At 45.4% G+C, this 24,766-nt stretch overlaps 1 long non-coding RNA gene across 1 annotated transcript; it reads right to left on the bottom strand.

Moving 5' to 3' along the window:
* On the bottom strand, window positions 1-18,506 carry LOC129048172 (uncharacterized). The gene is made up of 3 exons (XR_008510284.2): window positions 18,064-18,506; window positions 9,344-9,452; window positions 1-326 (listed from the first exon to the last, which is right to left on the bottom strand). It is a non-coding gene; the product is annotated as an uncharacterized LOC129048172 (long non-coding RNA).
* Between the last annotated feature and the right edge of the window lie 6,260 nt (window positions 18,507-24,766).

The following is a 24,766-nucleotide window of genomic DNA, read 5'->3' as shown; positions in this document are numbered from 1 at the left end:
GTTTATTAAGAAAGTAAAGAATCAGGCACAGTGGCTCACGCCTGTAATCCCAGCACTTTGCGAGGCCGAGGCAGGAGGATCATGAGATCAGAAATTCGAGACCAGCCTGACCACAAGGTCTGGACTTCGCGAGCAGCCTGGTCAATATGGTAAAACTCCATCTCTACTAAAAATACAAATATTAGCCAGGCGTGGTGGCGCTTGCCTGTAGTCCCAGCTACTCGGGAGGCCGAGGCAAAAGAATTGCTTGAACCTGGAGGCAGCGGTTACAGTGAGCACAGATCGTGCCACTGCACTCTAGCTCCGGCAACAGAGTGAGACTCCATCTGAAAAAAAAAAAAAAAAAGAAATAAAGTAAAGGAATGAAGAATGGTTACTTCATAGACAAGCAGCCCCCAGGGGCTGCTGGTTGTCCATTTTTATGGTTCTTTCTGGATGATATGCTAAACAACGGGTGGATTATTCATGCCTCCCCTTTTTAGACCATATAGGGTAACTTCCTGATGCTGCCATGGCATCTGTAAACTGTCATAGCGCTGGTGGGAGTGTAGCAGTGAGGACAACCAGAGGACACTCTTGTCGCCATCTTGGTTTTGGTGGGTTTTGGCCGGCTTCTCTACTGCAACCTGTTTTATTAGCAAGGTCTTGATGACCTGTATCTCGTGCTGACCTCCTATCTCCTCCTGACTTAGAATGCCTTAACCTTCTGGGAATGCAGCCCAGTAGGTCTCAGCCTCATTCTACCCAGCCCCTATCCATTCCTGAGAGCTTCCTTTGCCAAAAATGTGCCTTTAACAATAAGAGCTAACATTTACTTAACACGTTCTTTGTCTGAGGCTTGGTCGCGTGATCTCATTTCATTCTTACAACAACCCTGTAAGGGAAATATTATCTCTCCTTTGCGAAACAAAGAGCATGTTCAGGAAGGTTAAGTGACTTCCCCAACATCACAGGCTAGTTTGTGGGGCTAAGATTCTTCCTTATCCACACGCTGTCAGGATCCAGACGAGACGTTTATCCTCCTATACCCGGGCTTAAATTCCAAGGAACCACTGGGCAGGCTTCAAATGTACAAATGTAGGCACAGTGAGCTGATTTGTAATAGTAACAGCCAATATCTGAGTACCTACCATGTGCCAGGCAATGTACATAGAGTCTTTCATTGAACAACTCAAATGTATATATAAATATACTTTTTTTTTTTTTGAGATGGCGGAGTCTTGCTCTGTCGCCCAAGCCAGAGTGCAGTGGTGTGATCTCAGCTCACTGAAACCTCTGCCTCCTGGGTTCAAGAGATTCTCCTGTCTCAACCTCCTGAGTAACTGGAATTACAGGTGTGCACCAATACACCCGGCTGATTTTTGTTTTTGTTTGAGACGGAGTTTCGCTTTTGTTGCCCAGGCTGGAGTGCAATGGTGCGATCTCGGCTCACCGCAACCTTTGCCTCCCGGGTTCAAGCGATTCTCCTGCCTCAGCCTCCCGATTAGCTGGAATCACAGGCGGGTACCACCATGCCCGGAAAATTTTTTTGTATTTTTAGTAAAGACAGGGTTTCTCCATGTTGGTCAGGCTAGTCTTGAACTCCCGACCTCAGGTGATCCACCTGCCTCAGCCTCCCAAAGTGCTGGGATTACAGAGATGAGCCAGCCACTGTGCCTGGCAACAAGATATATATTTATCCCCATTTTACAGATGAGGCTCCTGGAGCTCAGAGTTTGAGCAACATCCCTGACTATGAGGAGTCATTGACAACTTGGGCTCTGGAGCCCAACTGCTTAGGTCAAATCCACCTCCCCTACTTACTAGCTGTATGACCTCGGACAAGTTAGTTGACTTCTCTGTGCCTTCATTTCCCCATCTGTACAACAAAGCAATGATAGTACCTATCTCATAGGATTACTATGAGAATTCAATGAGTTAGTGCTCAGAACTGTCCCTGTTACCTAGTCAGAGCTCCATAAATAGGTGGGTTGTTGTTATCCTCCTCCAAAGTCCATGCTTTTGTTCCATGAGATGGCTTTGTCCCTCAATCTCTACTGAGAGATTAAGAATATACTGCACATTAAAATAAACAGGTTTCTTTTTACTGCAGTAATGCTAAATGCTTAGATGAAGGAAGAGATCAATGGCAGTCCAAATTCACCTACATTACAATTCTCCCTGACGTTCTCAGGGCAGTGACGCTAAGCCAAGAGAATGAGCTCCATTTAGACCTCTCTTCCTTCCACCCACATCTTCCTCCTTTCCCTTCTCACTAGGCTCTCGAGGGTAAGTTCATCTTTTTGGAATTGCAAGGGCAGTTGCTGCAAATGTCTGCACTCACTATGTCTTACTAGGTTAGTCCCTCGTATGGTATTGGGAGAAAGGTCTGAAGATCTGGACTTGATTTCTGGCCCAGCTATTTACTGTGTGACCAGGTATAAGTCCCCTAATCCCTGAGCTTCTATTTTGTCATCTGTGTAAAACAACCACCTCCCCAGACTTACATGAGAATCAAATTAATGACATGTGTTAAGACACAAGATGGGGGCCAGCAAGGTGGCTCACATCTGTAATCCCAGCACTTTGGGAGGCTGAGGCAGGAGGTTCGCTTGAGCCTAGGAGTTTGGGACCAGCCTGGGAAACACAGCAAGACCCTGCATCCCCATCTCTACAAAAATAAAAAAATTAGCCAGGCGTGGTGGTACACACCTGTAGTCCCAGCTCCTTGGGAGGCTGAGGCTGGAGGATCTCTTGAGTCCAGGAGTTCCGGGCTGCAGTGGGCTAATTGCATCACTGCACTCTAGCCTGGGTGACAGAGTCTCACTCTGTCTCAGAAAAAAAAAAAAATTAACATGTAAGATGGTTTGTAAACCGTAAATTATAGTGCCTGGGAGAAATCAGGTCCCTTTGATACACCTGGCAGGAAATCTTGCGTCTTGGCTTTCCCAGCCATCACTCTCAGTTGCAGTCGGCTTGCTGAGAGCATTCTGTAAGAAGCTGCCTAGATTTCACCTTCCTTGGGGCAGGCTGGGGATGGGAGAGTGTCAGGGAGACTCCTGTGGTAAGCACCTCTCTGCTGAAAGAACTTTTAGCAGTAACAGAGTGTGAAGGAGGAGGCCTATGTGAGGATGGAGAGGGTGGCGCAGGGAAGAACCTTACCAGTGAAATTGGTTTAGAACAGCCCAGTGCCCATGGGGGTAGACTGGGGAATACATGAGATGCCTTGCTAAGTCTGGAACAAGCTTCTCAGGAAGGGGAAACTGACCCTGCTCTAGGGAGATTGGAAAGCTCTTAGGGATAGGGTTAAGTGAAAGCATTTGTTTTTTGACACTGAATCTTCCAACTTAGGTGAAGGATAAATATCAAAGAAGAGATAAATGTCATGCATCACTCTGGAAATGCCCAATCCGCCTACTCCAGAGTAGTGATCAGGGACTTAAGAGCGGAAAAATTTGTCATTTGATGACTTGTCACAAGAACTATGGACCCTGCCTGAGTTATTGTCAATGGTGAAATCAGTGAGGACACATCTGGGCTCCCTGTTAACACCAAGTGTGTATATAACAATGGACATGTGGACAGAAATAATCGGGTATGTGAGGGCACCTCACCCAGTAAAGGCTTGGGGGACAGTGATGAGAAGTCAGAGCTAAGCGGGCGGAGAGAAATGGCAGCCCAGGACAGCAAGATGGAGGAGCCTGAGGAAGGAGCTATCCCTGAGAGAGAACCCACAGTGTGCCCCTCACCATGCCTTCCACAAAGCCACGATTATGCTCCTTCCAAATTTAATTGCCTCCTTTCAAAAACTCACCATACCCAAAGAGTCCATAAAACCTCTTGCCAGCCGGGCGCAGTGGCTCACGCCTGTAATCCCAGCACTTTGGGAGGCCGAGGCGGGCGGATCACGAGGTCGGGAGACCGAGACCGTCCTGGTTAACACGGCGAAACCCCGTCTTTACTAAAAATACAAAAAATTAGCCAGGCGTGGTGGCGGGCGCCTGTAGTCCCAGCTACTAGGGAGGCTGAGGCAGGAGAATGGCGTGAACCCAGGAGGCGGAGCTTGCAGTGAGCCGAGATCGCACCACTGCACTCTGGCCTGGGCAAAAAGTAAGACTCTGTCTCAAAAAAAAACAAAAAAAAACCTCTTGCCAATCCTGCTGTCAGATGTGATATTGCCTCACGAAGAACAGAAAAGCTACAGAACTGTTCTTGTTCCTTTTTTTTTTTTAGAGACGGGATCTCACTCTGTCACCCAGGCTGGAATGCAGTGGTGTGATTGTAGTGAAGCGGTGTCATTGTCTGGAGTAAATACTCAAGTTTCGTTGTTTCACACCAAGAGAATTGAGGACGTGGACACACAAGAAGTGAGTTTAGGAGCACAGGTTTAATAGGCAAAAGAAAGACAAAGGATAATAGCTGTCTCTCCTGTGAGGGCCAAAGATTGGTTGGATCAGGTGTGACGTTTACATAGTGCACAAAGAAGCTGGCTACCCCACCCTAATCTTTTTATTATGCAAATGGATTTTCTACTTGGCCGGCGCCATGTTGTCTGCTCCTTACTGTACACGTGGTTGGCAAGGAAAGGGAAGATGGAGCCTCCATGTTGAACATGCCTAGCCCCAGGTAGCCTTTCCCTATTGGCACAGCTGCCGGCATTCACCGGTGCAAGCTTCCAGCTTGCTTATCTGTGTCTGCAGCTCGATATTACAGGCTGATCTTTGTTAGAAAAGAAATAATTTAGGGGCTGCTTTTCAGTAAAAGGAAAACTTTTAAAACCTTACCAAGGATTTCCTTACCCTCACTAGCGACCTACATAATTTCTTTTTAACTCCTATATCAATAGCTTAATGCAGCCTTGAGGTCCTGGACTCAAGCAACCCACCTACCTCAGCTTCCCAAGTAGCTGGGACTACAGGCATGCACCACCATGCCTGGCTAAATTTTTTTTTTCTTTAGAAATGGGGCCTAGCTATGTTGCCCAGGCTGGTCTTCCTGCAGCTTTGACCTCCTGGCCTCAAGCAATCCTCCCAAAGTTGGGTGATTATTGGCATGAGTCACCACACTCTACTCACAGCTGTTCATAAAACTTCAGATGATAAGCAGTTTTAATGCCCAGAATTTAACTACATGGAGTATGTTCCCAGCTTCCTGTAGTTTCTAATCTCTGGGTAACACACCTCTCCCATTTTTGCTCTCCCAGTCCTTCCACCAGCTTTATAACTTAATTCCCTGCATTCAGGCTGTCTCTGTTTGAAATATCTAAGGTGATTTCTGCTTTTTTTCTACTGAACACTTACTGATAAACCCTTTTTCCATTTCTTTTCCTTTGTAGATTTGTGTAAATACCCAAGGTTTTATTATTCAGGTGCCTGTCCTTTCTCCTTTTTGCTGAGTTCTTCAGTGTGACCTTGCTGATTTTAATTTTTTTTTTTTTTTGAGACGGAATCTCACTCTATCACCTAGGCTGGCATGCAGTGGGGTGATGTCGGTTCACTGCAACCTCTGCCTCTCGGGTTCAAGGGATTCTCGTGTCTCAGCCTCCCAAGTAGCTGGGACTACATGCACTAGCCACCACGCCCACCTATATTTTTGAATTTTTAGTAGAGACGGGGTTTTGCCATGTTGACCAGGCTGGTCTCAAACTCCTGACCTCAGGTGATCCTCCTGTCTTGGCCTCCCAAAGTGCTGGCATTACAGGCATGAGCCACTGCACCCGGCACTTTCTGGTTTTAATTTGTTGGTTATCATCATTTCTTCCCACCACCCACTCAACACTGACAGGTGAGAGTCGATGCTTGCCTTTCATTGCGCTCCTCTGCTCTTAGATCCCTGTTACGTTAAACTACAAAGCAGCTAAAGCACTGGACAACCCAATCCCTTCTCTGGGACACTGCCACCTCGGAGCATCACTGAACATTTTCTTCCACTGGGTCATTAGAAACAGGATCTGCAGCCGAGGTGCAGTGGCTTATGTCTGTAATCCCAGCACTTTGGGAGGCTGAGGCCAGCATATCACTTGAGGTCAGGAGTTCAAGACCAGCCTGGCCAACATGGCAAAACCCCATCTCTACAAAGATACAAACAAATTAGCCGAGCGCGGTGGCGCACGCCTGTAATCCCAGCTCCTCGGGATGCTGAGACAGGAGAATCGCTTGTACCCAGGAGGCGGAGGTTGCAGTAAGCCAAGATCGTGCCATTGCACTCCAGCCTGGGCGACAGAGTGAGACTTCATTTAAAAAAAAAAAAACAAAAAACAAGATCTGTCACAGGGGGGCTCTGCCCCTGTTGAAGGGAACTATGCATAACTAACGAACAGGAAAGTTACTAGCAAAATGGCCTGATCCTTCTCAACATGCTTCCAATAACTTCCAAATTCCCCAGTCTAGATTTCCTTATATATCTTCTTTCCTTCCTAAATGATTACTCTAAACCGTCAAACCCAGACATTTTTGAGTGTATATTTGCTCTTCCTTTCCTCCCCATCATATGGAACTTTTCTCTGCTGAGAATTAACCCAGCTTCTCGGTCACACTGACACACTTGATTTTTTTTTTTTTTTAGATAGGGTCTCACTCTGTCACCCAGCCTGGAGTGCAGTGGTGTGATCTCGGCTCACTGCAACCTCCGCCTCCTGGATTCAAGCAATTCTCCTGCCTCAGCCTCCTGAGTAGCTGGGATTACAGGTGTATACCACCACACCTGGCTAATTTTTGTATTTTTCATAGAGATGGGGTTTCACCACGTTGCCCAGGCTGGTTTCAAACTCTTGGACTCAAGTGATCCACCCACCTCGGCCTCTCAAAGTGCTAGGATTACAGGCATGAGCCACCGCGCCCGACCCACTATACACATTTGAAATAAGAGCTGGCTTGGTCTCTAGTTGTGGATGCTGAGACGTCAGAGGTACCCAACAATCCGGCAGATTTAAGACTAGACTTTATCTTGTAGCATTGCAAATACCACATGGGATAGATACCAGATCTCTGCTTCGAAGCTGAGGTAAATAATGTTCAGAAGAGTTTACTACTTGTCCAGTCACACAGAGGGGAGGAGGCAGAGCCAGGTCCTGAACACACGTCTTTCCGTTGCCACAGCTCCTGCCACTGCAGTCAACCGAGGAAAACATAAACAAAAGCACTGGATCTTAAATTCCAGCAAAACGCTATCGCTCCCCTGTCAACCTGCCGGACTTCTTGGACAAACATTTCATTTGGGCATTTTTCAGCCACTCTGGAAGATTTATCAGGAGAACTTCCAGTTCAGAAGGGCCTTCCAGAGTTGATGTCTCCTGAATCATTCATGCATGTGGAATACAATTACACCAACAAGGAGGGTGGTGTGGCAGGCACCACAGGGCATAGAAGCCAGGAGACGGAGAGTCGGGAGGTCATTAGTTTCACCTTTATACACCTATGTTACATCTGCTACAGCAAGCTGGATTCTTTTATAACTTGGAAAACATCTAATAACAAAATTAGGAGCTTGTGGCAAAGATAATATTATATGTTCACCAAATCCCATTTTATTGTTTTCTTCCTATGTACACAAGAATATAATTCCCATCCTTTTTTTCACTCTCTTTTTTTTTTTTTTTTTTTTTGGAGACAGAGTCTTGCTCTGTCACCCAGGCGGGAGTGCAGTGGCACAATCTCAGCTCACTGCAAGCTCCGCCTCCCAGGTTCACGCCATTCTCCTGCCTCAGCCTCCCCAGTAGCTGGGACTACAGGCGTCCGCCACCAAGCCTGGCTAATTTTTTTTGTATTTTTAGTAGAGATGGGGTTTCACTGTGTTAGCCAGGATGGTCTCGATCTCCCGACCTCGTGATCCGCCCGCCTCAGCTTCCCAAAGTGCTGGGATTACAGGCATGAGTCACCGTGCCCAGCTGGCTTCCCAGCCTTTTTCACCCTGAGATTGGGCCACTATAACTGGATTCCGACCAAAAGGACAGGGGCAGAAGGGATGTATGCCACTTCCAAGCCTGCCCATAAAATCTCCCATGTCATCATCCACCCTCTCTCTTCCTCTTCTGTGGCAAATTGTTTTTTGAGAGAGGGTCTCATTCTGCCCCCCAGGCTGGAGTGCAGTGGTGTGATCACAGCTCAATGTAGCCTTGATTTCCTGGGCTCCAGCCATCCTCCCACCTCAGACTTCTAAGTAGCTGGGACCACAAGTGTGCACCACCATGCCTGGCTAATTTTATTTATAGAGATGCGGTCTCGCTAGGTTGCCCAGGCTGGTCTCAAACTGCTGGACTCAAGCAACACTCCCACCGTGGCTTCTCAAAGTGCTGGGAGTACTGCTACCACGAGCCACCACACTCGGTCTGTGGCAAATTCTTGAGGGCACATGATGGAGATGACACCATCACAAGATGGATGGAGCCTAGATTCCTGAACCAATTATTGGAGGAAAGCCACCAAGGAAAGCCACTTGACCTACATCAAACAATAACCTGTTGTATTGATATAAGAGTTAAAAAGAAATTATTTAGGCCGATAGTGAGGGTCAGGAAGTCCTCGGTAAGGTTTCCCTTTTAATGAAAAGCAGCCCCCAAATCATTTCTTTTCTAACAAAAAGCAGCCTGTAAATTCGAGCTGCAGACATAGATAAGGAAGCTGGAAGCTTGCACGGGTGAATTCCAGCAGCTGTGCCAATAGGAAAAGGCTACCTGGGGCTAGGCATGTTCAACATGGAGGCTCCCTCTTCCCTTTTCTTTATCAACTGTGTGTACAGTAAGGAGCAGACAACATGGCACCAGCCAGGTAGAAAACCCATTTGCATAATAAAAGATTAGGGTGGAGTGGCCACTTTCTTCCTGTGCTATGTAAACATCACACGTGGTCCAACCAATCTTTGGGCCCTATGTAAATCAGACACCGCCTCTTCAAGCCAGTCTATAAAACCCTGTGCACTTCCCCATGGGACCAGAAGACCCAGTCGGGAGTTCCTCTCTCTCTGCAGGAGAGAGAGCTTTTCTCTTTCTCTCTATTAAATCTCTCTCACTATTAAGGCTCCGCTTTTAAACTCACTTCTTGTGTGCCCGCATTCTCATCCCTTAGCATGAGATGGCGAACCTCCAGTATTTACCCCCAACAACGAGGCTGCTTCAATGTCAAGCCATTGAAAATAAAGGGTTTCTTTGTTACCGCAGCACAACCTTACCTAGCCTGACTAATCTGGATTTCATACATGCCAGGGGATTCCAATGTCCCACAGAAGTCCTGAGAGGGCCTCTTGGTTGCCTCACTCATGGAAACAGCCTTTTGGTGTTTTTACGACCTGGATTTATTTCAGAATCTAAGTTCACATGAGGATATATTTCTGAGTACAGTTCCGTTTCCTTCTTCTCCCTCTGAATTACCTTCTCATTCTCACTTTGTTGTGGTGTGCTTGCTCCAAAGTGAAATAAATCAACGACTTCATCACAAAGCACATAGTGCACGTACTTTACATTCTCACTGAAACAAGACCTGAAAAAGGAGGAAATTTTATTACAATTTTATTCCCCCTCAGGGACCATTCTGAATTTTACCATCCTAATATTTACTTCTTGTTATGGTAAAACCTTGAGTAAACCATCAGGGACTGAGTTGTTCTAGACAAGTGTTTTGCATAACTAGAGTTTATGGATTTAGGCATTAATATGCTGTTGACTCTCACATGTTTGGAAAGAAATATTAAATATGAAATAGGAAGCACAGTGAATGAACTGGGGTGACATATTTTGCCCTTTCATGGAGATTCAGGATTCACCTTAGTTCCTTAAATGTGCTGTGCTCCCTGCAGAGGCTCGCGCCATCATCTCTGCCTGGAGCAGTTTTTTCCTTCCTTTGTCTCATTAAATTACTCCTATCCTTTGGTTGTCAGCTCACAGAGCAGTTCCCTCAGGCACAACTGCATACGTTTACTAAAACTCATCTAACTGTTCACCTAAAACAGGTGAATTTTGTGGCATGTAAATTATACCTCAATAACACTGTTAAAAACAAAACACACTGTCCAGGAGGTGGTGCATGAACATAACCCCCGCTCTTCTTTTAAAAAAAAAAAAAAAAAATTTTTTTTGAGACAGGGTCTCCCTCTGTCATCCGGGCTGGAGTGTGCAGTGGCGCAATCTCTGCTCACTGCAGCCTTAACATTCAGGGCTCAAACGATCCTCCTGCCTCCGCCTCCCAAGTATTTGGGACCACAGGCATGTGTCAACATGCTGAGCCAATTTTTTTTTTTTTTTTTTTTTAGAGATGGGCTCTCGCTATATTACCCAGGCTGGTCTTGAACTCCTGGCCTCAAGCAGTCCTGCCACCTCGGCCTTCCGAAGGGTAAGGATTACAGGCTTGAGCCACCAGTATGGCACATTACCTCTGTGAGCTTCCTCCCAAAACCCATAACCCCAATCTAACCATGAGAAGAACATTAGACAAACTCTAATAGAGGGCATCCTACAAAATCTACTGGATCAATACTCTTCAAAATTGTCAAGGTCATCAAAAGCAAGGAAAGGCTGAGAAATTGTCACAGCTAAGGGTGGTGTAAAGAGACATGATGACTAAATGTAATATGGTTACACGGATGGGGTCCTAAGACAGAAAAATGACATCAGATAGAAACTACAGAAATCTAATACCTGGCTGGGCATGATGGCTCATGCCTATAATCCTAGCACTTTGGGAGGCTGAGGCAGGGGGATCACATGAGGCCAGGAGTTCGAGACCAGCCTGGACAACATGGTGAAACCCTGTTGCCACTAAAAAGACAAAAATTAGCCAGGCGTGCTGGCAGGTGCCTGTAATCCCAGCTACTCAGGAGACTGAGGCAGAAAAATCACTTGAACCCAGAAGGTGGAGTTTGCAGTGAGCCAAGATCATGCCACTGCACTCCAGCCTGGGCAACAGGGAGATTCTTCATCTCCAGAAAAAAAAAAAAAAAAAGAAAAAGAAAAATCTGAGTATCTTGTGGACTTTAGTTAATAATAAGGTATCAACACTGGTTCAGTATTGTAACAAATGTACCATACTGATGTAAGATGTTAGAAACAGAGGAAACAGTGCAAGATATATGGGAACTACTCTTTATATAAACTTCATGATTTCTCTGTAAATCAAATCTATAACGATTCCTAAAAATAAAGTTCACGGGCTGGGCGCGGTGGCTCACGCCTGTAATCCCAGCACTTTGGGAGGCCGAGATGGGCGGATCACAAGGTCAGGAGATCAAGACCATGCTGGCTAACACGGTGAAACCCCGTCTGTACTAAAAATACAAAAAAGTTAGCCGAGCGAGGTGGCAGGCGCCTGTAGTCCCAGCTACTCTGGAGGCTGAGGCAGGAGAATGGCGTGAACCCAAGAGAAGGAGCTTGCAGTAAGCCGAGATCGCGCCACTGCACTCCAGCCTGGGCTACAGAGCGAGACTCTGTCTCAAAAAAATAAATAAATAAAATAAATAAATAAAGTTCATTTGGCCGGGCGTGGTGGCTTATGCCTGCAATTCTAGCACTTTAGGAGACTGAGTCAGGTGGATCAGTTGAGTCCAAGAGTTCAAGACTGGCCTGGCCAACATGGTGAAACCCCATCTCTACTAAAAATACAAAAAATTACCCAGGCATGATGGTGCACACTTGTAGTCCCAGCTACTCGGGAGGCTGAGGCATGAGAATCAATTGAACCTGGGAAGTGAAGGTTGCAGTGAGCTGAGATTGCACTACTGCACTCCAGCCTGGGCGACAGAGACTCTGGCTCAGAAAATAAATAAATAAATTTTATTTAATTTACATTTTTTAGGAATTCCCCAGTTCCCAAGCCAGATCTAATCACCCGCTATGTGTTCATATAGCAATCTGGACTACTGGCTGAATGAATTAATTTATCACCATATGTAACTATAGGTTTGTGCATTTTGCTCACTGCTGTATCTTAGTGCAAGGTCAGGGCCTGGCTCTTGACAACTGCTTAGTAATAGACATAGAGTAAGTGCAGCCTCACAGAATAAAAGTTTCATGACAACAGGATTTCGTCTGTTCTGTTCTCTGTTGTATCCCCATCACCTAGATGATGTCTGGCACACGGCACACATTCAATCAAGATAAATTCCTCCCCAAGGGGAGTCAAGGAATCTTTTCCCTAGTGATCCAGGGCTCTCGACCACCCTGGATCCCTTTGGGGTGGCCTGTCCACTGTGGGTTGGGGCCACAGGCTTGTGGGAAGGGGGGATTGACTTCCCTAGTCCTGGCTGAGGCTCCACATCTTCCTTCTGCACTGGGCTCTGCAGAAGGTTTTCAGCTGGGGCAACTCTGCTCAGTTAGCACCATTTACCAAAATGAGGGAAAGTGACAGAGGGGCAAGGAGGAGGAGCAGTTCAAAGAAGATCCGTGAGACATCTAATTGACAAGATCAAGTAGGAAATTGCATACAACTCAGGGGCAGCGTAAAGCTGTAGCTGTAAAGCTGGAATTCATCAGACTTATAGATGGTGTCTGAAACCATGAGAATGATAGCGCAGCCGCTGCGGGAAACAGCATGGCGGTTCCTCAAAAGATTAAACGTGGAATGACCATAGGATCCAGCAATTCCGCTTCTAGGTATATACCCAAAGAATTGAAAACAGGGTCTCAAAGAGACATTTATATACAAATGTTTATAGCAGCATTATTCATAATACCAAAAGGTGGAAGCAATCAAAGTGTTTATCAATAGATTTTTAAAATGTGGTCTATCCATACAATGGAATATTATCCGCCCTTAAAAAGGAAGGACATTCTAACCCATGCTACCTGGATGCACCTTGAGGACATTATGCTAAAGGAAGTAAGCCAATCACAGAAGAACAAATACTGTATGATCCCACTTATATGAGATCCCTACAGTAGTCAAATTCATAGAAACAGAAAGTAGAATGATGGTTGCCAGAGGCTAAGGGAGGAGGGAATGAGGTGTTTTTGTTTCACGGAGACAGAGTTTCTGTTTGGGAAGATGAAAAGGCTCTGGAGATAGATGGTTGTGATGGCTGCACAACAATGTAAACATACTTAATGCCACAGACTGTACTATTAGAAAGAGTTAAAATGGCCAAGCACAGTGGCTCATGCCTGTAATCCTAACACTTTGGGAGGCTGAGGCAGTGGATTGCCTGAGCTCAGGAGTTCAAGACCAGCCTGGGCAACATGGTGAAACCCCGTCTCTACTAAAATACAAAAAAAATTAGCCAGGCGTGGTGGCGGGCACCTGTAGTCCCAGCTACTTGGGAGGCTGAGGCATGAGAATTGTGCTTGAACCCAGGAGGCGGAGGTTGTAGTGAGTCGAGGTCACGTCACTGCACTCCAGCCTGGGCAACAGCTTGAGACTCTGTCTCCAAAAAAAATTAATAATAATAATAATTAATGAATATAAAAATAAAAACGGTTAAAATGGTAAATGTTATGTTATGTATATATGGTTTTTTTTTTCTGAGACGGAGTTTTGCTCTTGTTGCCCAGGCTGGAGTGCAATGGCACAATCTCAGCTCACCGCAACCTCCACCTCCTGGGTTCAAGCGATTCTCCTGCCTCAGCCTCCAGAGTAGCTGGGATTACAGGCATGCACCACCACACCCGGCTAATTTTGTATTTTTCGTAGAGATGAAGTATCTCCATGTTGGACAGGCTAGTCTTGAACTCCCAACCTCAGGTGATCCGCCCACCTCGGCCTCCCAAAGTGCTTAGATTACAGTCTGCCAGCCTTGTTATGCATATTTTACCACAATAAAAGAACTCATTATTATGTACTGAATGCTTCCTGTATGCCCAGCATGTTTTAAGTGCTGCCTGTGTTTCAAACTCATTGAATCCTCCTATTTCCAAGGTAGGTACAGTATCACCACCATTTTATAGTCAAGGAAAGTAGTGATCAGAGAAGTTAAGTAAAGGGCCTAAACTCACACAGCTTCTAACTAGCCAGGCTAGGAATTGGATTTAGACAGTTGGGTTCCAGTGCCCAAGTTTTTATTTAACAAACTGTATGAGCTGTGAGAGATTATGTCACTACTACAAGAATTTATGTTTTACATTAAAAAGTTAATTTTTAGGCAGGGTGTGGTGGCTCACACTGTAATCCCAGCACTTTGGGAGGCCAAGGCAGAAGGACCACTTGAGACCAGGAGTTCCAAGACCAGCCTGGGCAACATAACAAGACTTTGTCTCAAAAAAATAATAATTAGCCAGGCATGGTGGTGGTGCACACCTATAGTTCCTGCTACTTGGGAAGCTGAGGCAGGAGGATTGCTTGGGGCTACAGTGAGCTATAATGGCACCACTGCCTTCCAGCCTGGACAGAGTGAGACCCTGTCTCAAGAAAGAAAAAAAAAAAAAACGAAAATGGACCAGCCACGATGGCTCACACCTGTAATCCCAGCACTTTGGGAGGCCAAGGCACTTGATCACTTGAGGTCAGGAGTTTGAGACTAGCCTAGCCAACATGGTGAAACTCCGTCTCTATCAAAAATACAAAAATTAGCCAGGTGTGGTGGTGCGTGCATGTAATCCCAGCTACTTGGGACGCTGAGGCAGGAGAATCACTTGAACTCAGGAGATGTAGGTTGCAGTGAGCTGAGATCATGCCACTGCACTCCAGCCTGGGTGACAGGGTGAAACCCCGTCTCAAAAAAAAGAAAAAAGAAGAATTTTTTATGAGAATTTAAATGAAAGACTGAATTTACAACTCCTAAGCAGCTAGGCCCTGGCCTTTTACCACATTCAGACAGCGCCTCCCTGCACAGGGCCTGGGGCTGCAGAAGGGATGAGGAGTTCGAGCAGGAAGGACAGATAGACCATTTTATCATCTCTGCAAAATTGCTCTATGGCCAGGGATGACCCCGTGGAAGTACCCATCAGAGGCTTCCTGCTGTGTGTGTAAGGCCAGGGGGGCCCACAGCACCTGTCCCTCCTTTGCCTTCAGAAGAATTCAGCCCCGACTCAGACCCTCTCAGCCAAGAGGCCAGAGCCCCAGTTCCAAGGCAGGTGGACCCAGGAAGGACATCTGCAGCTCCTTGGCAGCCGAGGGAGAAGCTTGCTATGCTATTTGGGGCTGCTCTGTTGTGTTATCAATTAAACCTCTCAGACAAAAGCAATGCCAAGGCGTGGCTACTCCAGACCTGCAGCTCAGAAACACACAGGGTCCTTACATGGCCTTCCCTCTGGGTGTGTCTGTGTTCTAATCACCTCTTCGTATAAGGACACCAGTCATTTTGGACTAGGGCCCACCCTAAGGGCCTCATTTTTATTGTTGTTGTTGTTTTAAACTTTTATTTTGGGTTCAAGTGTACATGTGCAGGTTTGCTATATAGGTAAACTCATGTCATAGGGCTTTGTTTTACAGATCACTTTGTCACCTAGGTACTAAGCCTAGTACCCAATAGTTATTTTTTCTGCTCCTCTCCCTCCTCCACCCTCTAACCTCAAGTGGGACCCAGTGTGTGTTGTTCCCCTCTGTGTCCATGTGTTCTCATCATTTAGCTCCCACTTACAAGTGAGAACATGGGCTATTTGGTTTTCTGTTCCTGCATTAGTTTGCTAAGGAAAAGGGAAGGGCCTTATTTTAACTTAATCACCAGTTTAAAGACCTTATCTCCAAATGTGTTACATTCTGAGATATTGAGGGTTAAGGCTTCAACGTATGAATTTTGAAAGAGACATAATTCGTCCTGTAACAGCATATAAATAACTAAGGAGGCCCCACCCAATAAAGCACTAGCATAATCCCAGTCAAAATGATGTGTTTAACTTATTGGAAAATAGATAAATTTTTACCAAGGGAGGCAAAGAAACTGCATTGTTCCGTCATCTTCACTGCTGCTCTCAACTGCTTTCAAACAACATTTCAAAAACAACATCTATGGTAGTTTAAACCTCAGCACCTGTTAGCTATGGTTTTTCTCCCCAGTGGTTTTTGTTTTGTTTTGTTTTGTTTTTGAGATGGAGTCTCGCCTTGTCGCCCAGGCTACCTCCACCTCCCAGGTTCAAGCGATTCTCCTGCCTCAGCCTCCCAAGTAGCTGGGATTACAGGTGTGTACAACCATGCCCGGCTAATTTTTTGTATCTTTAGTAGAGATGGGGTTTCACCATGTTGGCCAGGCTGGTCTCAAACTCCTGACCTCATGAACCGCCTGCCTCGGCCTCCCAAAATGCTGGGATTACAGGCGTGAGCACTGTGCCCCTCCCCTCTCCCCAATTTTTTAAAACTTCAGTCGCATAATCTATCCCCAAAGGAAGGTAAAGATCAAAAAACAACCCAAAGTGTTACCATCATCTGTAGCCAACACAACATAACCAGCACAAGAATCCAGCCTCTGTGATCTTTGTTGAAATAACATCACTGATAATTTCATCATTGATAATTTCACCAAGAAATAACAAATGAGAACATCTGGGGTATTCCCTTGATTTCTTTTCTGTCCATCGGTATTTTACTTTGTTGACAACCTTCTTTATATTGAAATCAGAATCTTGCTTTTTTCTCTCATGCTCATTTCCCAACAACATGAACAATGATTCACTTACGTGTCGAATGTCTGCAGAATAATACCGCGTGGTGTTTCATCTTATTTACCTAACCATTGCTAGGTTAGGTACAATTGCTAGACATTGGGTTAACATTTACAAATAATGCTGACAGACGTTATTGTCACATATCCTTTCTGGTTATTTCTCTTTTTTTGAGACAAGGTCTTGTTCTGTCAACCAGGCTGGAGTACAGTGGCACTATCAAAGCTCACTGCAGCCTCAACCTCCTAGGCTCAATTGATCCTCCCACCTTAGCCTCCTGAGTAGCTGAGACTCCAGGCACGTGTCACCACACCCAGCTAATTTTTGTATTTTTTGTAGACACAGGGTTTCACCATGTTGCCCAGGCGGTCTCAAACTCTGGGCTCAAGCGATCCACCCACCTCAGCCTCCCAAAGTGCCGGGATTACAAACGTGAGCCACCACGCCCAGCCTTGCTGGCTATTTCTTTAGGCTAATCGGGTTTCTATAAGTGAAGTTACTATGTCAAATATTCACACATTTGTTTGAAAGCCTTTTGGAATACAGGAAAACATCTGTCTTTTTAGGTTCTTTGACTTTGCCAGTCAGAGAATAATCTGTCAGCCACCCCTGCCATGCTAACCCAACATTCGGTCCTATGTTCCTACACAGGATGTCCTCACCCTCTGCCCACCTTCTCCCACTCAAAGCACAACCATGAGTTCCAATCATTACAGGGTGCTGTGACAGGTGCTGGGAATAGAAAGGTCATACAACTGCCAATAGGGGACGAAAGGTAAGGAGGGTCATAGAAGAGTTTGCATATGTGATGCACTTCTCTGAAGAGCTCAAAGGTTTTCAGAGACACGGCCTTTTTCATCTTCATAGGTGTGTTGTTTTTCCTTCTGAGTCAGACCCAAACATAAACCTTATGCATTGGCTTCTATTTACACGTTCACTCCTGTTTTCTTGATACTCCCTAAAATGGCTTTTATAGATCGGACTTCGGGTTCGTATAGATGACGAAAAAGCCCCAAACTGATCTGTTCATCTCTCACCCCTAAGACCCATAGGAGTGACAGGCATGGTGACTCATGCCTGTAATCCCAGCACTTCGGGAGGCCAAAACCGGAGGAGCACCTGCATCGCCTGAGCCCAGGAGCTTGAAACCAGCCGGGGCAACATAGTGGGACTTTGTATTAGTCCGTTCTCACGTTACTTTAAAGAACTATGTGAGACTGACCGGGCGCAGTGGCTCATGCCTGTAATCCCAGCACTTTGGGAGGCCAAGGCAGGTGGAACACGAAGTCAGGAGATCGAGACCATCCTGGCTAATACAGTGAAACCCCGTCTCTACTAAAAATATAAAAAATTAGCCGGGCGTGGTGGTGGGCGCCTGTATCCAGCTACTCGGGAGGCTGAGGCAGGAGAATGGCGTGAACCCGGGAGGTGGAGCTTGCAGTGAGCCGAGATCGCGCCACTGCACTCCAGCCTAGGGGAGAGAGCGAGACTCCGCCTCAAAAAAAAAAAAAAAAAAAAAAAACTACCTGAGACTGGATAACTTATAAAGGAAAGAGTATTAATTGACTCACAGTTCCACAGGTTTAACAGGAAGCATGACCAGGAGGCGTCAGGAAACTTAGAATTACAGCAGAAGGCGAAAGGGAAGCAAGCACGTCTTACCACGGCAAAGCAGGAGCCGGCGAAGGGGGACGTGCCACGCTTTTAAACAACCAGATCTCATGAGAACTCACTCACTATCATGAGAACAGCAAGGTGGAAGTCCGCTCCCGTGATCCAATCACCCCCTACCCAGTGCCTCCTTCGACATGTGGGAATTACAGTTCGAGATGAAAGTTCGGTGGGGACACAGACCAAACCATATCAGACCCCACCTCTACAAAAAATTGAAATTCAAAAATTAGTCAAGTGTGGTGTTATGTGCCTACAGCTCCTCAGGAGGCTAAGGTGGGAGGATCCCTTGAGCCCAGGAGTTGAAGGCAGCAGAGAGCTAGGATTGTGCCACTGCACTCCAGCCTGGGCGACGGAGACAGATCCTGTCTCTAAAAAAAAAAGAAAGAAAAAGAGACGTTATTCCAGCAAGCAGTTTTCAAACTGGGGAGAGGACGCCTTCTGTACGAAACGAAAGTGCACTCCACCAGAACCAAGAGGGGACTGTCTTTCTAGGGAAAGTTCCAGCCCGGGATCCCCCTCCAGTCTGCTATGCAAATGAGGCATGTAAGCTCGCTCAATCCTGATTGGTTGATGTTAAAACTGACCACAGATCCCAGTTCATGGATCAGGTCCAGGTGGCAGAATGGGACCTTCCAGCAGCAGTTGATTCTGCTGGCATCAACAGGGCCAGACGGCTATGAAAGCGCCAAAGTTTAACTACTGTTCAGATTGTACAAGGTACAAGTGTAACTTGTTGGCAAATGGCTCTCAGCTCCATTCAGGACTTAGGTCCAGTCACCCACTCACAATCTATCTTGAAGGGTGACTCTTTCTGGGTTCACACATTTCTCCTCGATACTATACAAGAAGATCGGTCCAGATTTTCAATAATAGACTGGTCTGTCTTGGCAAAGGGTGTCCATTAGAATGTAAATGAGCAAAAAGGAGAAATCTGTGCCTGATTTTAAAGTTATAGAAGTCTGACCTACAGTCATCATTGACAGAAATGTATCTGGGGATAGCAAGTTTTAACTTTAACCCCCTCTTAATCACTTTGAACTTATGAACCAATGGACTTAGAAACAGCCTGTTTGTAAGTAAAAGCAGATCGATTTGGTTAAGTGAATTAATATCTGGTTGAACAATTTTACCAAGACATACAGGTTCAGAGTCTCATAACTAATCTAAAATGAGGTCTCTATGGCTTGATCAGTCTTCATTTCTGCCCTGTTCAGAACTCTCCAATTTGTCATGGAATAGGAAAATCAGAAAGCAATATGCTGTATCTGCACTGTTATAAATGTGTAGAAGCAAAAAATCATGGTTCTCATACAAATATAAAATAAGCCAGGTGTGGTGGCTCGCTCCTGTAATCCCAGCACTTTGAGAGACTGAAGCAGATGGATCACTTGAGGCCAGGAGTTCAGGACCAGCTGGCCAACATGGTGAAACCCCATTTCTACTAAAAATACAAAAATTAGCAGGGCATGGTAGCATACGCCTGTAGTCCCAACTTCCATATACTCAGGAAGCTGCGACACGGGAATCGCTTGAGCCCAGGAGGTGGAGGTAGCAGTGAGCCAAGATTGCGCTACTGCACTCCAGCCTGGGCAACAGAGGGAGACTCTGTCTCAAAAAATATATATGTACACACACACACATATGTATATACACATACACACATATATATGCATATATAATGAATATATGCGTGTATATATGTGCATATATATGCATATATAATATATAATGAATATATATGCATAAATATATGCATGTATATATATAATGAACATGTGTCCAAGATTTTTAAATTAATTTAACTCATTAATTAATGATGCAGACAGCAAAATATTACAACTGGCTGAAAGAGAATCCAAAGAACAGACATATCTACAAGCAGTCAGGGGTGCTGAAATAAATTTACTAAGAGATGCAAGACTGACAGCCTCTTTATGGGGTAGAAATCAATTGCATTTCTACCAGACAAAACTCGTTTGTATCTCTATGGACAAGAATCATTTCCATAACCTTGTGTTTTCTATAATTTACAGTTACAAAATAGTTCAGTCAAAAACAATGAAAGACACAGATCCCTGTGAAATCAGACAACCCTGAAGCCTCTGCTAGATAATACCCAGCAATCCATTGAAAGGAAACTCCGTAATCTTTCTGCCCATTTCAAGGCCTTTTCCTTACAAAAAGAGGAGACTTAATCATCATAAAGCAATCTGAAGCTCTGAAGTGCAAGGAAGGAGAGAGTGGAAAGTTTGCAGCTTAGCAGTAGTGTATGTGGGAATGGCTTGGGAGTTTAAATCAGCATTATATTCCAAGATTCAATGTGATGAGGCTGCCAAAAACTTTTTGGTCTTTTTTTTTTCAATCCAGGCATCATCTCTAGAATGAAAGAAAGGAAGAATCTGCTCTGGTCAGCTATGATCAGACAGACAACTGGATTCTGTGTACCACATTTTACAAGGGCTAGATGGAGTCTGGAAGGTAAGGGAATGTGACACCCATGCGTAGGGAGTGCTGGAAGAAACCAGGAATATTTAAAGAGGAAAAAGCTCACACAGAAATGGACAGTTGTCTTCAAATACTTATAGGACAACTGAGGAATAAGGCTTAAGGAACACCTTCCTAAATAATAATCAAGCTGATGGTGATGATGGTGATGATAATGGTGATGATGATAATAATGATGACAGTGTCAGTCAACATTAATTGAGCTTTACTGCATTATTTGAGCTTTATTAGGTGTCAAACCATGGGCTGAGCGCTTTACGAGTGCCCTCTCATTTAACCCTCATGACAGTGAGAAACTAGTTTCCCAGCCCACACTTGGTAGACAGAGATGTCAAACTTTTGGTGGAATTAAAGGCCTTTAAGTCCCCTTTGAGCTCCAAGATTACATGCTTCTGTGTCACTCTTCTGCTCAAAGACGTTTGATGAATCCCTATTGGCTACCATATTAAATACAAATCCCCCAGCCTGCCAACAGAAGCTCTTCACAGCATTGCTGAAATCAAGCTTTCCAGATTCCACTACCATCATTTTAAACACCACTACCACCACTACCCCCATCAAACATACCCAATGCAGCCATGCAAGATACTCACTCAACCAGCTCTCAATCAACTCAATCAACCATCCAATCTCTATAGTCCTACTCATGCCCTTCCATCTCCAATGGTACCTCCTCCATAGTCATTCTGGTGCATTCTTTCCCTCTTCTTCCACCATCTCCCTTCCTGCAATAGCACTTTTGCCACATGCTGGTCACTATCATAGTCACTTACTAGTACTTGTTTTATCTCTTCTAGGTTGCAGGCTCCTTGAGGGGGCCGCTGCTGAATGAATTCGTTGAAGGGCCAGAGAGGGAAAGTGGGACATAGATGGAACAAGGGAAGCTCGGGAAACAATTTAAGGCAACAGGAATAACGTCAGGTCCTTTACTGGGGAAGCAATTTCTGAAATGCCTTTATCCCAGGTGCATCCCTGAGAGTTATCTTTTCAGCTCTTAAGGGTATGAGCAAAGGTGTCAGGGAAAGAAACTTTGCTTTCTGAAGAGAGAATGCCTACCTAGAGTAGAGGGCATTCCCATTAGATAAAAAGAGCAGAGTCAAGGCTTCATTCTTTTAGTTCCTAGCCCAAGACAGGTGGTCAAGAAAGGTTTTTGTTTTATTTTGCTTTGTTTTTTAAAGGCAGGGTCTTGCTCTGCCCACGTTGGAGTGCAGTGGTATAATCATAACTCACTATAACCTAAACTCCTAGGCTCAAGCAGTCCTCCTGTCTCAGCCTCCTGAGTAGCTTGGACTACAGGTGTGCGCCACAGCACCCAGCTGATTTTTAACTTTTTTTTTTTTTTTTTGTAGAGACAGGGTCTCACTATGACGCCCAGGCTGCTCTCTAACTCCTGGCCTCCAACGATCCTCCTGCCTCAGCCTCCCAAAGTGCTGGGATTACAGGTGCAAGCCACCACGCCTGGCAAAGAAAGGTTTACTAAATGACTTTATTTATTGTAGTGAGGGCCGAGACTGGTTAGGTGCATTTGGGTCAAAATCATGGAGGGCCTTGAATACCAGGACAAAGGGAACACTTATGGATTCCTGACCAAGACACTGTCTTGATTCTCCCTAAATGTCTTAAATGTATTTTTTTTTTGTATTTATATTATTGTATGCATTTTTTAAAATATGCTCATATGATTTTCTTTTCTTTTTTTTTTTTTTTTTTTTGAGATGGAGTCCTGCTCTGTTGCCCAGGCTGGAGTGCAATGGCGTGATCTCGGCTCACGGCAATCTCCACCTCCCGGGTTCAAGCGATTCTGCCCTCTCAGCCTCCCAAGTAGCTGGGATTACAAGCACACCACCACCATGATGGGCTAATTTTTGTATTTTTGGTGAAAATAGGGTTTTGCCATGTTGGCCAGGCTGGTCTCAAACTCCTGACCTCAAGTGATCCGCCCACCTCAGCCTCCCAAAGTGCTGGGATTACAGGCGTGAGTCACCGCACCCGGCCCAATTTTCTCATTTCTGACCTCTCATTCACACAGATCTTGTTCTGATTGCTTCTAAACACTATCACAGGCATTTGATAGTTTTGTATCTCTTCTGCTTTTGTCATTCCCCACCTAGTCCTAGAATGTACTTTTCCTCTCTGTCTTGGACATATAAATTTCCTTTTCCTCTCCACTCCCTGAATCCGTAAGCGCCTCTATCATGCCGTTTAACTTGTCTGCTTTTCTCTTGAAGATCTTCCCTTTTTCCTCCCTTTGCTGTCCAACTGTCCTGATTCTACTGACCATCACTTACTTCGGTTTTAGGTTCCCCAATTCCCATTACTTAGATCCTACTCATTTCCCACTGGAGGCTGCAGAGAACAATAACCTCAGCCAGAAAGCAATCAGGAATTGCTCACTAATTGGTGGGTTGCCTGCGCTTTTCACATCTCTTTTCCAGAACCACTGGGAGTGCCAGCAGATCCTGCCCACCCGTGAGATGGGCAGAACCCTGGTCGTGCTGCCTGTGGAGACAGCCTTAGGATGATGCTGGAAGCTACTGCTTCACCCACTGCTGTCCAAGGAGCCTTGCCCACATGGTCTCAACCTTCAAACAGCCCTGTCATGTGGGTTCCTGCCCCTATTCCACTGATAAAGATGTTACAATTTAGAGAAATCTTTTTTTTTTCTTTTTTAGACGAAGTTTCACCCTTGTTGCCCAGGCTGGAGTGTGGAGTGCAATAGTGCGATCTCGGCTCACTGCAACGTCCACCTCCGAAGTTCAAGCGATTCTCCTGCCTCAGCCTCCAGAGTAGCTGGGATTACAGGCGCCTGCCATCACATCCAGCTAATTCTTTGTATTTTTAGTAAAGACAAGATTTCACCATGTTGTCCAGGCTGGTCTCAAACTCCTGACCCCAGGTGATCCACCCGTCTCAGCATCCCAAAGTGCTGGGATTACAGGCGTGAACCACCGCTCCTGTAATTTCTATTTATAAAGATTTTCTTTTAAAAATTGCCAAGATTAGGCCAAGCAAATCCCACCTCCCAAAGTGCTAGGATTACAGGCATGACTTGTCCAGCCAAGGTAGAAGGATCGCTTGAGTTCAGGAGTTTGAAACCAGCCTGGGCAACATGATGAGACCCCTGTGTCTACAAAAAAATTTAAAAATTAGCGGGGCACAGTGGCACGCGCCTGCAGTCCCAGCTACTTGGGAAACTGAGGTGGGGAGAATACTTGAGCCCGGGAGGTCAAGGTTGCAGTGAATCATGATGGTGCCACTGCACTCCAGCCTGGGTGACAGAGAGAGACCCTGTCTCAAGAAAAAAAAAGAAAAGAAAAAAAAAAACAGGATTGTAACAAATCCATTCACTTCCTCTCCCTTCTCTTTACAGCTTCAGCAGCACAGCCTCCATCTTTGGACCCAAGCTTGGAAAGCATAGCTCCCTCTTTTAGATGTTGTCCATTTCAAAGCATCTCCAGTCTGGATCAACAGAAGGATGATGTGTTTATGTCCTTCCCTGTCTCTGTTCCTTAAAGCAACCTTAAGTCTGGGACATAAATTCTCTTTTTTAAACAAATTTAAAAACTTAGTAGAGAATTCAAAATGTACAAAGGGTAGCCACACAGGCTACCATTGTCACCGCTTCCTTGTAGCTCCTGGACTCTTGATGGCATTTGCCAATTCAAACAAAGAAAAAGTCTATGTGAATAGTTTTGTTTTCCTCTGTGAATTTAAGCTACTTAAAAGAAAATTTGGCCAGACACCGTGGCTCACTCCTGTAATCCCAGCACTTTGGGAAACCACGGCAGGCAGATCACGAGGTCAGGAGTTCCAGACCAGCCTGACTAACATGGAGAAACCTCGTCTCTACTGAAAATACAAAACAATAAGCCGGGTGTGGTGGCACATGCCTGTGACCCCAGCTACTCAGGAGGCTGAGACAGGAGAACCGCTTGAACCCGGAAGGTGGAGGTTGCAGTGAGCTGAGATAGCGCCATTGCACTCCAGCCTTGGAACAAGAGTGAAACTCTGTCTCAAAAAAAAAAAAAAAAAAAAGCATGGTCTTTATCCTAACCCTCCTGGCATCTTCATATAGTTCATCAAAAAAGAGAGAGA

Source organism: Pongo abelii, chromosome 8, assembly GCF_028885655.2.
Source record: "Pongo abelii isolate AG06213 chromosome 8, NHGRI_mPonAbe1-v2.0_pri, whole genome shotgun sequence".
In the NCBI taxonomy this organism is placed as follows: domain Eukaryota; kingdom Metazoa; phylum Chordata; class Mammalia; order Primates; family Hominidae; genus Pongo; species Pongo abelii.
Note: the sequence above shows the minus strand (reverse complement) of the source record. Positions and strands in the feature narration are given on the sequence as shown.